Here is a 16266-nt window from a genome sequence, read left to right on the forward strand (position 1 = left end):
CGAAGGATGGGTCTGGCCACGCTGCCGCGAAACGCCCCACCAGCTGGACCATGCCTGTCCACCTGTCCTTCGTGGAAAAGTTTTTCACAAAAAAAACCCTTTGACCACGAGGCCATAAAACAGTGGTCAGCACGTAAGGTCCTGGACGCCCTACGAAAGGAGAGGGTGGACCCTGTCGGGTGGTTCCCTGAGCGGACTGTCGAACTCGTTTGGCAGAACGTCTCATCGCCAGAGCTTTCACACAAGCACCAAGATGTAGCTTGGTTGGCGATGAGGAGGGCCCTACCCGTCAGAGCGTTCATGCACAGCCGGCGTCTCAGCAACATGGCACGGTGCCCCCGAGCCGGCTGCGGGGCGACGAGACTGTCACCCACCTACTTCAGGATTGCGCCTTCGCAAGGCAGGTCTGGAAAGAGATGCAGTGGTTGCTGTCGAGGTTCATCCCGAGTAGCTCCGTAACACAGGACTCTGTGCTCTACAGGCTGTTCCCAGGGACACACACCGAGACAGACATCACCTGCTGCTGGAGGGCCATCAACTCGATGAAAGACGCACTTTGGTCTTGCTGAAACTTGCTGGTCTTCCAGAGCAAGGAGATGTCCACGTCTGCGTGTTGCAGACTGGCGCAATCCAAGATCCAGGACTACGTGCTGAGGGACGCACTAAAAATTGGTGCAGTCACCGCAAAGGGAAGGGCCACAGTTTAAAGCCCTTCCGCCACGGTAAACCCAGGGGATGGAATCTGTATAAAACTCCCCTCGGGCTGCAATGGTAAACCTTTTGTATACATCGAGCACCATGATCTGCAAACACCTGTGTAGTGCCATGTATAATGCAAGTTCTGTTGCGTAATGCATGTTGGAAACAAATGTAACTGTACCCTCACTCTATACCGTACGGTGACACATGTAATGTAACTTGAAGAATGTACCACAATGTATCCTGGATTGTATGAATCGTACCTTGAAATGTAAAGTAAAGAAATGTATTGAACGGAACTGCAGTCAGCATCCAAATGTAATGTATGGAATTGCTGACCGCATCCAAATGTACTGAACTGCTTTCGAATGTATTGTGCAAATTTTTATATGAATAAATTATATTTTGAAATTTAAAAAAAAAAGATTGGACAGGCTGGGTTTGTTTAGCAAGGGCCTTTTTCCATTGGTGGAGGGTCTATTACGAGGGGGCATAATTTTAAGATGGTTGGTGGAAGGTTTAGAGGGGATTTGACGGGGGCTTCTTCAAGCAGAGAGTTGTGGGGTTCTGGAACTCGCTGCCTGGAAGGGTGGTGGGTGCAAAAACCTTCACCATATTTAAAAGGATGGGCACTTAATGTGCCGTAATCTGCAGGGTTACGGACCTAGAGCTGTTATTTGGGATTAGACTGGATAACCTCTTGTTGGTTGGCGCAGATATGATGGTAAGTACTGCAGGAATCGAATTCGGCCAGGGTGATCTCCTGGACTAGTTTCAATCACCTGGATGGGTCGGAGAGGAATTTTCCCAGATTCTTTTCCCCAATTGGCCTGGGTTTTATCTGGTTTTTGCCTCTCCCAGGAGATTGCATGGCTCCGGTTGGGGTGGAGTGCAGAATATTTCAGTGTAAGGGGTGTCGCAGTTATGTGTGGCGGACTGGTTGGGCTGGGTGCTCTTTACCTTTCTACCATTGTTCATTGTTCATAGGTTTATTATATGTAACCTTCAGTGCTGCTGACCGAGGGCCATGTTGCTCTTTGTCGGCCGGCGCGGACACGATGGGCCGAAATGGCCTCCTTCTGCGCTGTAAATTTCTGTTTCTAAATAGTTTTTTGGAGTACTCCAGAGGTAATGGTGCAGGAGTGGGAAGAGAAGCCATTGCAGGAGGTTCTCTATCTACATCTGGACAATTAGGAATTAAACCAGGTGAGGGCAGTCCTGCCCAGCTGGACGATGGAGGAGAGGCATTGGAGGAGGATGGTGTCAGCTATGGCTCAGTGGGCAGCACACTCACCTGTGAGTCAGAAAGTTGTGGATTCAAGTCCCACTCCAGGGACTTGACCACAAAAAATCTAGGCTGACAATACAGTGCAGTACTGAGGGAGCGCTGCACTGTCGGAGGTGCCGTCTTTTGGATGAGATGTTAAACTGAGGCCCCACCTGCCCTCTCAAGTGGAGGTAAAAGATCCCATTGCACTATTTTGAAGAAGAGCAGGGGAGTTTTCTCCGGTGTCCTGGACAATATTTATCCCTCAATCAACATTACAAAAAAACAGATTATCAGGTCATTATCACATTGTTGTTTGTGGGAGCTTGCTTTTATGCGAATTGGCTGCCGCATTTCCCACATTACAACAGTGACTACACTCAAAAAAAACCGTCATTGGCAATAAAGCACATTGAGATGTCCGATGGTCGTGAAAGGCGCTGTATAAATTCAAGTGTTTTTTAAACTGTGGCAGAGGGGTCGAGAATGATGAGGAGGGCTAGTTCACCCGGTCACAGTCACATAGGATGTCATTTGTGACTTTGATAAGGACTGTTTCAGTGATATGGTGGGCCGAAAACCTGATTGGAGGGGTTCAAACATAGAATTGCAGGGAAGCTGGGCATGGATTTGGGAAGTGACAAGACGTTCAACACGTTTGGGGAGGAAAGCGAGATTGCAAAGCCAGAGAGGTGAATGATGAGGTTTTTTCGAGGAGAGGGGTGATGATGGCAGCTTTGAAAGGGAGGGGACAGTATCTGAGGAGAGAGAATCGTCAACAATATCAGATAACATTGGTACCAGGAAAGGAAGTTGGGTGCTCAACAGTTTGCTTTGAATAGGGTAGAGAGAATAGGGCAGGAGGTGGATCTCATGGTCATGATATACTCGGAGAGGGTATGAGGCGAGGTAGGCGACAGCCGAGAGAAAGATTTTTTTAAATTTCAAAATATACTTTATTCATATAAAACTTTGTACAGTACATTCAAAAGCAGTTCAGTACATTTAGCTGCGGTCAGCAATCCCATACACTACATTTGGGTGCTGACAGCAGTTCCGTTCGATACATTTCCTTGCTTTTCAGTTCAAGTACAATTCGGTCCAATACGGGATACATTGTAGTACATTCAACAAATTACATTTCATGTGCCACTACACAGTACACGGAATGGGTGACAGTACATTTACATTTTTCTTTTCAACGTGCATTACGAAACAGACCTTGCATTGTACATGGCACGACATAGGTGTTTACTGATCATGGTGCTCCATGTTCACAAAAAAGAAGTTACAAGTACGGCCCGAGGGGAGTTTTGTACTGATTCCATCCCCCGGGTTTACCGTGGCAGAAGGGCTTTAAACTGTGGCCCTTCCCCACCGTGCCTTTGCGGCGACTGCACCAATTTTTAGTGCGTCCCTCAGCACGTAATCCTGGATCTTGGATTGCGCCAGTCTGCAACACGCAGACGTGGACATCTCCTTGTTCTGGAAGACCAGCAAGTTTCGGCAAGACCAAAGAGCGTCTTTGACCGAGTTGATGGCCCTCCAGCAGCAGGTGATGTCAGTCTCGGTGTGTGTCCCTGGGAACAGCCCGTAGAGCACAGAGTCCTGTGTTACAGAGCTGCTCGGGATGAACCTCGAAAGCAACCACTGCATCTCTTTCCAAACCTGCCTTGCGAAGGCGCAATCCTGAAGGAGATGGGTGACAGTCTCGTCCGCCCCGCAGCTGACTCAGGGGCACCGTGCCGTGCTGTTGAGGCGTCGGCTGTGCATGAACGCTCTGACGGGTAGGGCCCTCCTCACTGCCAACCAAGCTACGTCTTGGTGCTTGTGTGACAGCTCTGGCGATGAGACGTTCTGCCAAACGAGTTCGACAGTCCGCTCAGGGAACCAGCCTGGAGAAAGTTGTGAGGTCAAGGCTGGGCAGGGGGATCATTGTGGAAGTTTGGGTTGAGGTAAGGAGGGAAGAGGTAGATACAGCTAATAAGATGATCTCAGTCCATGAGTTCCTCACACTTGTTGGAGGGGAGGGTGGTGGTGAAAGGGCTGAGGGGTTTTAGAAGATAGTTGGTAATGGAGAACATAAGAACATAAGAACATAAGAATTAGGAACAGGAGTAGGCCATCTAGCCCCTCGAGCCTGCTCCGCCATTCAATAAGATCATGGCTGATCTGGTCGTGGACTCAGCTCCACTTACCCGCCCTCTCCCCGTAACCCTTAATTCCCTTATTGCTTAAAAATCTATCTATCTTTGACTTGAAAAGATTCAATGAGCCAGCCTCAACTGCTTCCTTGGGCAGAGAATTCCACAGATTCACAACCCTCTGGGAGAAGAAATTCTTTCTCAACTCGGTTTTAAGTTGGCTCCTCCGTATTTTGAGGCTGTGCCCCCTAGTTCTAGTCTCCCCCACCAATGGAAACAACCTCTCTGCCTCTATCTTGTCTATCCCTTTCATGATTTTAAATGTTTCTATAAGATCACCCCTCATCCTTCTGAACTCCAAGGAGTAAAGACCCAGTCTACTCAATCTATCATCATAAGGTAACCCCCTCACTTCTCGAATCAGCCGAGTGAATCATCTCTGTACCCCTTCCAAAGCTAGTATATCCTTCCTGAAGTAAGGTGACCAAAACTGCATGCAGTACTTCAGGTGAGGCCTTGCCAATACCTGAGACAGTTGCAGCAACACCTCCCTGCTTTTGTATTCCATCCCTTTCGCAATGAAGGCCAACATTCCATTCGCCTTCCTGATTACCTGCTGCAACTGCAAACTAACCTTTTGGGATTCATGCACAAGGACCCCCAGGTCCCTCTGCACCACAGCATGTTGTAATTTCTCCCCATTCAAATAATTTACTGTTTTTTTCCCCAAGGTGGATGACTTCACACTTTCCGACATTGTATTCCATCTGCCAAACCTTAGCCCATTCGCTTAACCTATCCAAATCTCCTTGCAGCCTCTCTGAGTCCTCTACACAACCCGCTTTCCCACTAATCTTAGTGTCATCTGCAAATTTTGTTGCACTGCACTCTGTCCCCTCTTCTAGGTCATCTATGTATATTGTAAACAGTTGTGGTCCCAGCACTGATCCCTGTGGCACACCACTAACCACTGATTTCCAACCGGAAATGAACCCATTTATCCCGACTCTCTGCTTTCTGTTCGCCAGCCAATTCTCTATCCATGATAATACATTTCCTCTGACTCCGCGTACCTTTATCTTCTGCAGTAACCTTTTGCGTGGCACCTTATCGAATGCCTTTTGGAAATCTAAATACACCACATCCATTGGTACACCTCTATCCACCATGCTCGTTATATCCTCAAAGAATTCCAGTAAGTTAGTTAAACATGATTTCCCTTTCATGAATCCATGCTGCGTCTGCTTGATTGCACTATTCCGATCCAGATGTCCCGCTATTTCTTCCTTAATGATAGTTTCAAGCATTTTTCCCACTACAGATGTTAAACTAACCGGCCTATAGTTACCTGCCTTTTGCCTGCCCCCTTTTTTAAACAGAGGCGTTACATTAGCTGCTCTCCAATCCGCTGGTACCTCCCCAGAGTCCAGAGAATTTTGGTAGAAGAGAAGCTGGGGTTTAACTTTGCATTCCAGGATGATTCTGGGGTAGTGACCAGTTTGGGCACAGGAGAGCAGGACCCAATAGTGCTTTATGTGGCCAGAGTAGGCGATAAATGGCTAAACCAGTTGTGCACCATAAACAGTCAAGTCTGCATCTCTTGGATTTAAGGGAGCGAAGATGAGGGCCGTAACTGGGGGAATGTCCAGGGTGAAAGAGAGTAATGGTTTTAATGGGGACAAGGGCAGCAAACGTGAGGGTGGGATTAGATATTTTGTGGATTAGAATGGAGGGCCAATGGCTAGACAGTTGGGAATTTGATAGTGCATTGTAAATGACGGGGAGAATTTTTTTCAGGAGTGGACACAGAAGGAAGTGAGGGGTGGGAAGGGGGATGTGAGTGGAGAGCGATACAAGGGAGTGATCAGAGATGGTCTCCAACAGCAGTGGCTCACTGATGACCAACAGGGTTGGGGACAGTACTGAGACAGGGGGAGGCTGGTGTTGGTAGTGCCCCTGCGTGCGACTACAAATCCTTACCTGCTCCTCTTTACTGTCAATGATTATGAGGTGAGACCGGGTGGAGAAGTAGTGCATGTTAGCTGCATTCCAGTCCTTCACAGAGGCCTCCGAAATACTTCCAGCCGGTGGCACAATGTGTACATTGGGAATCTGTAAACACACTACAAATAGTTACTCTGTGAAACATAAATTCCACGGCTTGTTCATTTCATTCCCCGTTATTACACGGGAGAAAGCAGTGTGCTGTGCAGCTCGGTGGTATCGCTGGTGTCCTAAACTCACTCAGGTTTCTCAATAGAAAACGATCCCCTCTAACCCCACACAGAGGGTGATGATGTCATCGTGGCACTGACACCGCACGAACCCAACTTCCGCCCCTAAGTTACTGTCACTGCCGCGTATCCACCCCTCAGGTGTTGTCACTGCTCCCATTTTGATCGACTTCCGGATCAATGGAAAAAAAAAGAGCCGAATGTCGTTCAAGAGGCGACCTGACCCGCAGCTGTGGTAAAAACCATGGAAACGGGCCCCGTTTCGGGCAGGGGGCAATTTCTACCCCTTAGGGTGCTACCCACTGAGCCACAGCTGACACTAGAGGGCTACATGGAACATTCAGGGGGCAAAATTGCCCCTATTTGAGAGACCCATTAGCACCTCCGGGGGGTGCTAACGCGGCAGAAGAAACCGCCCGGGAGTTTGCGGAGGTGCTGCCCCTCACCGTCCCGTGCCGACCTCAATGCCCCGCGGGGGAAATTGCCTCACAGGCCCCGGGGTTGGTGCGAACGGCTTCGCTCTCGAGGCCACACCTAAAGGGGAGGGTGTCAGCGCCCCACATCGCCATCTTTACTGGTTTGCCGACTCTCGGTTTGGGTGCCGGGCTACAGGCCCAGTCCCATGCTGCCCTGGTGGCCTAGTGGAGGACATCAGAAGCCTTGCAGAGTGCGCAGCGTCCTCCCCTTTAAGCGAAGGGGAATGCCGTTGAATCATGTCAGTGCTACGCGGAGCATTCACGTAGCAATTCACTCGCCGCCCCAGTAGCACCCCACCAACTGCCCCTAATGGAAGTGGAGTGGCGAGATTGTGCCTCACTTCCTTTGAGGAACGGGAAGCCCAATTCAATGACAGGAGTGGGATTTATGTGCCAGGCACAGAAAGTCCCAGCTCCAGCTGGTTACCGCCCCCAATCGGGGCACAGGGCAATTTCACAAGTGACTGTCACAATGTGGAACACCAGGAACAAGGGAATGTCACAATGTGGAACACCAGCAACAAGGGAATGTCACAATGTGGAACACCAAGAACAAGGGAATGTCACAATGTGGAACTACAGGCACAAGTGAATGTCACAATGTGGAATACCAGGAACAAGGGAATGTCACAATGTGGAACACCAGGAACAAGGGAATGTCACAATGTGGAACAACGGAATGTTTAAGCCAATAGGGGAGCACCTTGTATGGGTCTTCGAATGAAGAAACCGTCAAGCACTTTGGTATCAAAAATTATTGGTTTATTTTTCTGTTTGTGAATAAATTCATCAGCTTTTGCACATTTGAAAGTTGTTTTCTTTCGTGGATTGTCAGAATGTCGCTGATAGCGGGAGGCTGAATGGGTTCTCTGTTCTTTAACGAAGGGAGAAGATTACATCGGACTTACAGCACAGAAAAAGGCTATTCGGCCCAACCAGTCCATGCCGCAGTTTATACTCCACTTGAGCCTCCTCCCATCTTTCCTCATCTAACTCTCAGCATAACCCTCTGTTCCCTTCTCCCTCATACGCTTATCTTGCCTCCCCTTAAATGCATCGATACTATTCACCTCAACTACTCCCTATAGTAGCGAGTTCCACATTCTCACCCCTCTCTGGGTAGAGAAGTTTCTTCTGAACTCCCTATTTGATTTCTTGGTAACTATCGTGTATTGATGGCCTCAAGTTTTGTTCCTACCCACAAGTGGAAACATTCTCTCTGTGTCCACTCTCTCAAAACCTTTCATAATTGTAAAGACCTCTATTAGGTCACCCCTCAGCCTTCTCCTTTCAAGAGAAAACAGACCCAGCCTGTTCATCCTTTCCTCATGGGTATAACCTCGCATTTCTGGTATCATCCTTGTAAAGTTAGGTAGTTACTGCTTCAGCAAGCCACAATCTGGCATGGAGCAAGATCTCCTCAAACAGTAACGTACCTATTCCCTGCCTGACTAAATTCTCATTGGGTTTCACATGACTGAAAGGCAGCAAAATAAAACAATGAATTGCCCGTTGAATTTGCTGACACTCAAAAAAAACTTGCTGGTTAAATATTTTTTTTAAATGTACAGAACGACGACAAATGAATGATTTGGATGTAAATGTCGGGGACATGATAAAGAAATTTGCAGATGATACAAGAATTGACCATGTGGTTGACATTGAGGAGGAAAGCTTTAGACTGCAGGAAGATATCGATGAACTGGTCATTTGGGCAGAAAAGTGGCAAATGGAATTCAATCCAGAAAAGTGAGGCAATGCATTTGGGGAGCGTTAACAAGGCAAGGGAATACACAATACATGGGGGGATACTGAGTGGTGTGGAGGAAGAGAGGGACCTTGGAGTATATGTCCACAGATCCTTAAATGTAGCCGGACAGGTCGATAAGGTAGTTATAAAGGCATTTGGAATGCTTTGCTTTATTAGCTGAGACACAGAATACAAGAGCAGGGAAGTTACGCTAGAACTGTTTACAACACTAGTTAGGCCACAGCTTGAGTACTACATGCAGTTCTGGTCACCACATTACAGGAAGGATGGAATTGCACTAGAAAGTGTGCAGAGGAGATTTATGAGGATGTTGCCAGGACTGGAAAACTTTAGCTATGAGGAAAGATTGGATAGGCTGGAGTTGTTTTCCTTGGAACAGAGGAGGTTGAGGGGAGATTTAATTGAGGTGTATAAAATTATGAGGGGCCTAGATAGAGTGGATAGGAAGGACCTATTTCCCTTGGCGGAGGGGGTCAATAACCAGGGGGCATAGATTTAAAGTAGTTGGACTCGCGGGGAGATGAGGGAACATTTCCTCACCCAGAAGGCAGTGGGGGTCTGGAACTCACTGCCCGAAAGGGTGATAGAGACAGAAACCCTTATCACATTTAAAAAGTACTTGGGTGTGCACTTGAAGAGTCGTAACCTAGAGGGCTACGGACCTAGTGCTGGAAGGTGGGATTAGGCTGGGTAGCTCTTTTTCAATCGGCGCATACACGATGGACCGAATGGCCTCCTGTGTCGTAATTTTTCTATGATTCGAGGAAATTGCACAACTCGAGCTGATGTGTCAGGACATTTTACAGTTAAAGTCACAGTCGCTTGTCGGAACATACATTTTAACCTAGTGGAGAAAAGTATCTTCTACTTTTGGTGCGTTGTAAGAAAGAAAGACTTGCAATTATAGAGCGACTTTCTTGATCACCCGGGATGGCGGGACTGACATATCAAGAAAGGCTGGATCAACTGGGCTTGTATTCACTGGAGTTCAGAAGAATGAGAGGGATCTCATCGAAACGTTTAAAATTCTGACGGCTTTAGACAGGTTAGATGCAAGAAGAATGTTCCCAATGTTGAGGAAGTCCAGAACCAGGGGTCACAGTCTAAGGATAAAGGGTAAGCCATTTAGGACCGAGATGAGGAGAAACTTCTTCACCCAGAGAGTGGTGAACCTGTGGAATTCTCTACCACAGGAAGTTGTTGAGGCCAATTCACTAAATATATTCAAAAAGGAGTTAGATGTAGTCCTTGCTACTAGGGGGATCAAGGGGTATGGCGAGAAAGCAGGAATGGGGTACTGAAGTTGCATGTTCAGCCATGAACTCATTGAATGGTGGTGCAGGCTCGAAGGGCCGAATGACCTGCTCCTGCACCTATTTTCTATGTTTCTATGTCTCAATGTGCTTTACAGCCAATAAAGTACTTTTGGAGTGAAGTCACTGTTGTAATGTGGGAAACACGGCAGCCAAATTGCACACAGCAAACTCCCACAAATAGCAATGTGATAATAACCAGATAATCTGTTTTTGTCATGTTGATTGAGGAATAAATATTGACCAGGGCACTATGGGGCTGCCATGCAGACTTTGCAATTCATAAAAAAGTATACAAAGTAAGTGAGAGAAATTGCTGGGTTCCAGTTTTTAATATGAATGGTTACATGCTGGGCCAGAGCATGCGGCCAACTCTTTTCACTCTTTCAGTGATGAGTATTTTTCCTTCAAGTATTATCCAAATTAACTTTTCCACATTACTATTCAATGTGCTTCCACCACCTTTTCACACAGCTCACAACAATTTGCTGCATAATGTTGTTTTACTTTCAGTCGCTTCAGGTCGGGGAGCGGACATCCTCCTGTTGCCTCTCGTTCTTTGGCAAATTTTCTTCAATCTCTGTCTCCTGGTTAATGACCTTCTGACACTGGAAAAAGTTTATCCTTATTTACTGATCAATGTGTCATTTATATAGCGCCTTTAACGTAGTAAAACATTCCAAGGCACTTCACAGGAGTGTTATCAAACAAAACTTGACACCGAGCCACGTAAGGAGGTGTGAGGACAGGTGACCTAAAGTTTGGTCAAAGAGCGTCTTAAAGGAGCGTCTTAAAGGAGCAGATGTTTTGGGGGGAATTCCAGTGTTTCGGGCCAAGGCAGCTGAAAGCACGCCCGCTGATAGCGGTTCTGCAAAAAATTGGAACCCCACTTCAACAAAAGAAGGTGGAGTGAGATGGGTTATGGGAAAGTGGTGAAATGGTTCCACCACAGCGGTTGAATGTCACAGGTCTTAGTCTTGGGAAATGCCTTGGGACGTTTCACTGCGTTCAAGGCGCTATATAAATACAAGTTTTTGTTGTTGCTGTTGTTGTGACGAAGACTCCCGGCCACAAGCTCACACCTCCCTATTGATCTTCCCCTGTGCAAAACTGGAACATTGCTTTTTCAAACACGTCAGATTCTGAATTAGTTTTCATGTGAAGATTTGACAAACATTTACTTCACAGGCAATAAATATACATCGCGATTATATTTGCGGAAAACTTTCCCTGGCCCGAAGGCATGTGACTGAGGGAGCTTTGATTTCCTTTTCAGGGCAATATGCAAATAAGCACGGTATCTTCTGCATTAATGCAGTGTTTTCACAAGGGATATATCATTAGACATTGCAATATTTTAGCAGAATGGATATGTCAAAGCAGCAGCACTTTGTGAAAAGGGACATTGTGATTTTTATACATGAGTCGTTGAGATGTTAAGAGGCAGCGGATGATGTCGGGAGGCAGTTGTGTGCGAAAATGAAGCATAAACCATGCAAGGGATTAACCATGATCAAGAAGGTGGTGTTCCCAGGTTATATTGCACTTCACCGTGTGCCATTGCCTGCGATGTTCCCAAATGAAAATGCGGGATCCTCGACTGCAGAATTTGTGGTAGTGGGGGAGTGTGTTTGTGATCTCCCCTGATTTATGCAATTAATGTCAGAATTAGAAATATATGCATTTGTTAATTCAATGATTGTTGATCAATGTCACGGTGTATTTTCATTTCAACAGAGGGAGTGATTCAAAATGGCCAGTACCCTGCAAAGCTTCGTTGACACGTTAAGAGGCCATCACAGAACTCTCGGAGTCGAGGCAACAACAGGCTTCCTCCATTCCGAGCGACTGCCGATCATGAGGATGCACAGAAAATCCAACATGGGGCGAGGGAGAAGCTCTGATACAGACACAATCCAACAGGGGGAGTCAGTCTGCCGTTTAAAGTAACAACACTCAATCACATTTCAGTGGCTCAAATGTCTCAATTAATGATTAATGTGCAAAGTTAAACAACATGGGATTGGGGGTAGTGTGCTGACATGGATTGAGAACTGGTTGGCAGACAGGAAGCAAAGAGCAGGAGTAAATGGGTAATTTTCAGAATGGCAGGCAGTGACTAGTGCGCTACCGCAAGGTTCTGTGCTGGGCCCCCAGCTGTTTACATTGTACATTCATGATTTGGACAAGGGGATTAAATGTAGTATCTCCAAATTTGCCAATGAAACGAAGTTGGGTGGCAGTGTCAGCTGCGAGGAGGATGCTATGAGGCTGCAGAGTGACTTGGATAGGTTAGGTGACTGGGCAAATGCATGGCAGATGAAGTATAATGTGGATAAATGTGAGGTCATCCACTTTGGTGGTAAAAACACAGAGACACACTATTATCTGAATGGTGACAGATTCGGAAAAGGGGAGGTGCAACGAGACCTGGGTGTCATGGCACATCAGTCATTGAAGGTTGGCATGCAGGAACAGCAGGCGGTTAAGAAAGCAAATGGCATGTTGGCCTTCATAGCGAGGGGGTTTGAGTACAGGGGCAGGGAGGTGTTTTTTTTTCCGTAGCCAATCTTTTCAATTCTTTGTCAGATCACAAACGCCAGAGGTCACCTTGCGCTAATGCTCTTAGCCAAAAGGCCTAGAGCCCAAGCACCGTTCCTGGAAGTACTGCAATACCAGGTTCGTGCCATGGAGGTGGATGGGTCAAGCCACCCCACCCACCTCCTATTTCAGGATGTGTTGCTACAGTTGTACAGGGCCTTGGTGAGGCCACACCTGGAGTATTGTGTACAGTTTTGGTCTCCTAACTTGAGGAAGGACATTCTTGCTATTCAGGGAGTGCAGCGAAGGTTCACCAGACTGATTCCCGGGATGGCGGGACTGACCTATCAAGAAAGACTGAATCAACTGGGCTTGTATTCACTGGAGTTCAGAAGAATGAGAGGGGACCTCATAGAAATGTTTAAAATTCTGATGGGTTCAGACAGGTTAGATGCAGGAAGAATGTTCCCAATGTTGGGGAAGTCCAGAACCAGGGGTCACAGTCTAAGGATAAGGGCTAAGCCATTTGGGACCGAGATGAGGAGAAACTTCTTCACCCAGAGAGTGGTGAACCTGTGGCATTCTCTACCACAGAAAGTTGTTGAGGCCAATTCACTAAATATATTCAATCAGATCTGGAGTCAGGTAAGGCTGTCCTCTCTCATCTGTCTTGTTTGTGTGTTGTATCGAGCCCTTTGCCGAGTCAATCAGGAAGGATGCGGGCATTAGAGGGGTGACGATCCCAGGCAGCGGAGGCGCTCAGGTCAAGACCTCCCTGTACATGGACGACGTCGCCGTCTTTTGCTCGGATCCGCAGTCGGTCCGCAGATTGCTCTCAATCTGCGACGAGTTTGAACTGGCCTCAGGAGCAAAGGTCAATCGCACCAAGAGCGAGGCCATGCTCTTTGGCCACTGGACCGACCGAGCCTCCATTCCCTTCACCGTCAAGCCAGATTTCCTGAAGGTGCTGGGAATATGGTTCGGAGCGGACGGGGCGTGCGCCAAAAACTGGGACGAGCGCATTGCCAAGGTCAGACAGAAACTGGCATTTTGGGAGCAGCGCTCCCTTTCCATCACAGGCAAGAACCTGGTCATCAGGAGTGAGGTGCTCTCGGTGTTGCTGTACGTGGCACAGGTCTGGCCCATCTCACACTCCTGCGCCGCGGCAGTCACCCGGGCCGTCTTCCACTTTGTCTGGAGGTCCAAAATGGACCGTGTCCGCAGAGACACGATGTACAAATCTCTGGACAGTGGAGGAAAGGACGTTCCGAACGTGGCCCTCATCCTGATGGCCACCTTTGTGTGCGGCTGCATCAAGCTATGCACAGCCCCCCAGTACGCAAACACCAAGTGTCACTACGTGCTGAGGTTCTACCTGTCCCCATTGTTGAGAAGGATGGGTCTGGCCACACTGCCGCGAAACGCCCCCACCAGTTGGACCATGCCTGTCCACCTGTCCTTCGTGGAAAAGTTTTTCAAAAGAAACCCCTTTGACCACAAGGCCATAAAACAGTGGTCAGCACGTAAGGTCCTGGACGCCCTACGAAAGAAGGAGAGGGTGGACCCTGTCGGGTGGTTCCCTGAGCGGACTGTCGAACTCGTTTGGCAGAACGTCTCATCGTCAGAGCTTTCGCACAAGCACCAAGACGTAGCTTGGTTGGCGGTGAGGAGGGCCCTACCCGTCAGAGCGTTCATGCACAGCCGACGCCTCAACAGCACGGCACGGTGCCCCCGAGTCGGCTGCGGGGCGGACGAGACTGTCACCCATCTCCTTCAGGATTGCGCCTTTGCGACGCAGGTCTGGAAAGAGATGCAGTGGTTGCTGTCGAGGTTCATCCCGAGCAGCTCCGTAACACAGGACTCTGTGCTCTACGGGCTGTTCCCAGGGACACACACCGAGACAGACATCACCTGCTGCTGGAGGGCCATCAACTCGGTCAAAGACACTCTTTGGTCTTGCCGAAACTTGCTGGTTTTCCAGAGCAAGGAGATGTCCACGTCTGCGTGTTGCAGACTGGCGCAATCCAAGATCCAGGAATACGTGCTGAGAGACGCACTGAAAATTGGTGCAGTCGCCGCAAAGGCACGGTGGGGAAGGGCCACAGTTTAAAGCCCTTCTGCCACGGTAAACCCAGGGGATGGAATCAGTACAAACCCCTCTCGGGCTGTACTTGTAATTTACTTTTTGTGTGCATGGAGCACCAAATCTGTAAACACCAATGTCGTGCCATGTACAATGCAAGGTGTGTTACGAAATGCATGTTTGAAAAGAAAAATGCAAATGTACCGTCACCCATTCCGGGCACTGGATTGTGACACATGAAACGTAATTTGTGTGAATGTACCACAATGTATCCCGTTTATTGGACCGAATTGCACTTGAACGGAAAAACAAGAAATGTAACGAACGGAACTGCCGTCAGCACCCAGATGTATTGTATGGGATTGCTGACCGCAGCTAAATGTACTGAAATGCCATTGAATGTACTGTACAGATTGTTTTATGAAGAAAGTATATTTTGAAATTTTAAAAAATGCCTTGGGACGTTTCACTGCGTTAAAGGCGCTATATAAATACAAGTTTTTGTTGTTGCTGTTGTTGTGACGAAGACTCCCGGCCACAAGCTCACACCTCCCTATTGCTCTTCCCCTGTGCAAAACTGGAACATTGCTTTTTCAAACACGTCAGATTCTGAATTAGTTTTCACGTGAAGATTTGACAAACATTTACTTCACAGGCAATAAATATACATCGCGATTATATTTGCGGAAAACTTTCCCTGGCCCGAAGGCATGTGACTGAGGGAGCTTTGATTTCCTTTTAAGGGCAATATGCAAATAAGGACGGTATCTTCTGTGTTACTGCAGTGTTTTCACAAGGGATATATCATTAGACATTGCAATATTTTAGCAGAATGGATATGTCAAAGCAGCAGCACTTTGTGAAAAGGGACATTATGATTTTTTATACATGAGTCGTTGAGACATTAAGAGGCAGCGGATGATGTCGGGAGGCAGTTGTGTGCGAAAATCGAGCATATTTACCTGGCAGAGGAGTAACCATGATCAAGAAGGTGGTTTTTTCAGTACGATGCTAACCCATTGCATTTCGGGTGTGCTGACGCCTGCGATGTCCCCAAATGCGGGATACTCGACTGCAAAATTTGTGGTTGTGGGGGACTGCGTTCGCGCTCTCCCCTGGCTTTACAATTAATATTAGAATTGGCGACATATGCATTTGTAACTTCAATATTTATTCAGCAATCTCAACCTATACTTCAATTCCAGCAACTATACTTTATTTCCAGCACAGGCACTGATTAAAATGGCCACGAGCCCTGCAAAGCATTTACAGAAGAGGTTATCACAAAACTCTCGGAGTGCAAGCCGACCAACTGCCTATCATCATGCATAGACAATCCAACAGGGGGACAATATTTCAGTCTGCAGCTTCAAGAAATCACATTTCACTGCCGAAAATGTCTCCCTTGGATCTCGGGGACCACAATTCGACACAGTACGGAAGCTGTGGTCTCAGCAGAACATCACGCACTGTCAGCATCACGCACTTTCACTTGCTTTAGCCACATAGTTCATTCAACTTTCTTCACTGCTACTTTGGACAAATTGCTTGGGCATTTTCAGCATTAAATCAACTCCAACCCACAAATCTCTTTCAATTCATCTGGAGCTATCTCAGCACACTTATTTTGGATCAGCTCGCTGATTGGCGCGTGGGCACACACAGCAATCTGTCACCATTCAGATAATAGTGTGTCTCTCTGTTTTTACCACCAAAGTGGATGACCTCACATTTATCC

At 47.5% G+C, this 16266-nt stretch overlaps 2 non-coding genes across 2 annotated transcripts; both read left to right on the top strand.

The window, feature by feature from the left end:
* Positions 1–11390: 11390 nt before the first annotated feature.
* On the top strand, positions 11391–11550 carry LOC139255584 (U1 spliceosomal RNA). The gene has a single exon (XR_011592060.1). It is a non-coding gene; the product is annotated as a U1 spliceosomal RNA (small nuclear RNA).
* A 3932-nt stretch (positions 11551–15482) lies between these two features.
* On the top strand, positions 15483–15646 carry LOC139255582 (U1 spliceosomal RNA). The gene has a single exon (XR_011592059.1). It is a non-coding gene; the product is annotated as a U1 spliceosomal RNA (small nuclear RNA).
* Positions 15647–16266: the final 620 nt, after the last annotated feature.

The sequence above is a fragment of the Pristiophorus japonicus genome, unplaced genomic scaffold (genome assembly GCF_044704955.1).
Source record: "Pristiophorus japonicus isolate sPriJap1 unplaced genomic scaffold, sPriJap1.hap1 HAP1_SCAFFOLD_614, whole genome shotgun sequence".
NCBI lineage: Eukaryota > Metazoa > Chordata > Chondrichthyes > Pristiophoridae > Pristiophorus > Pristiophorus japonicus.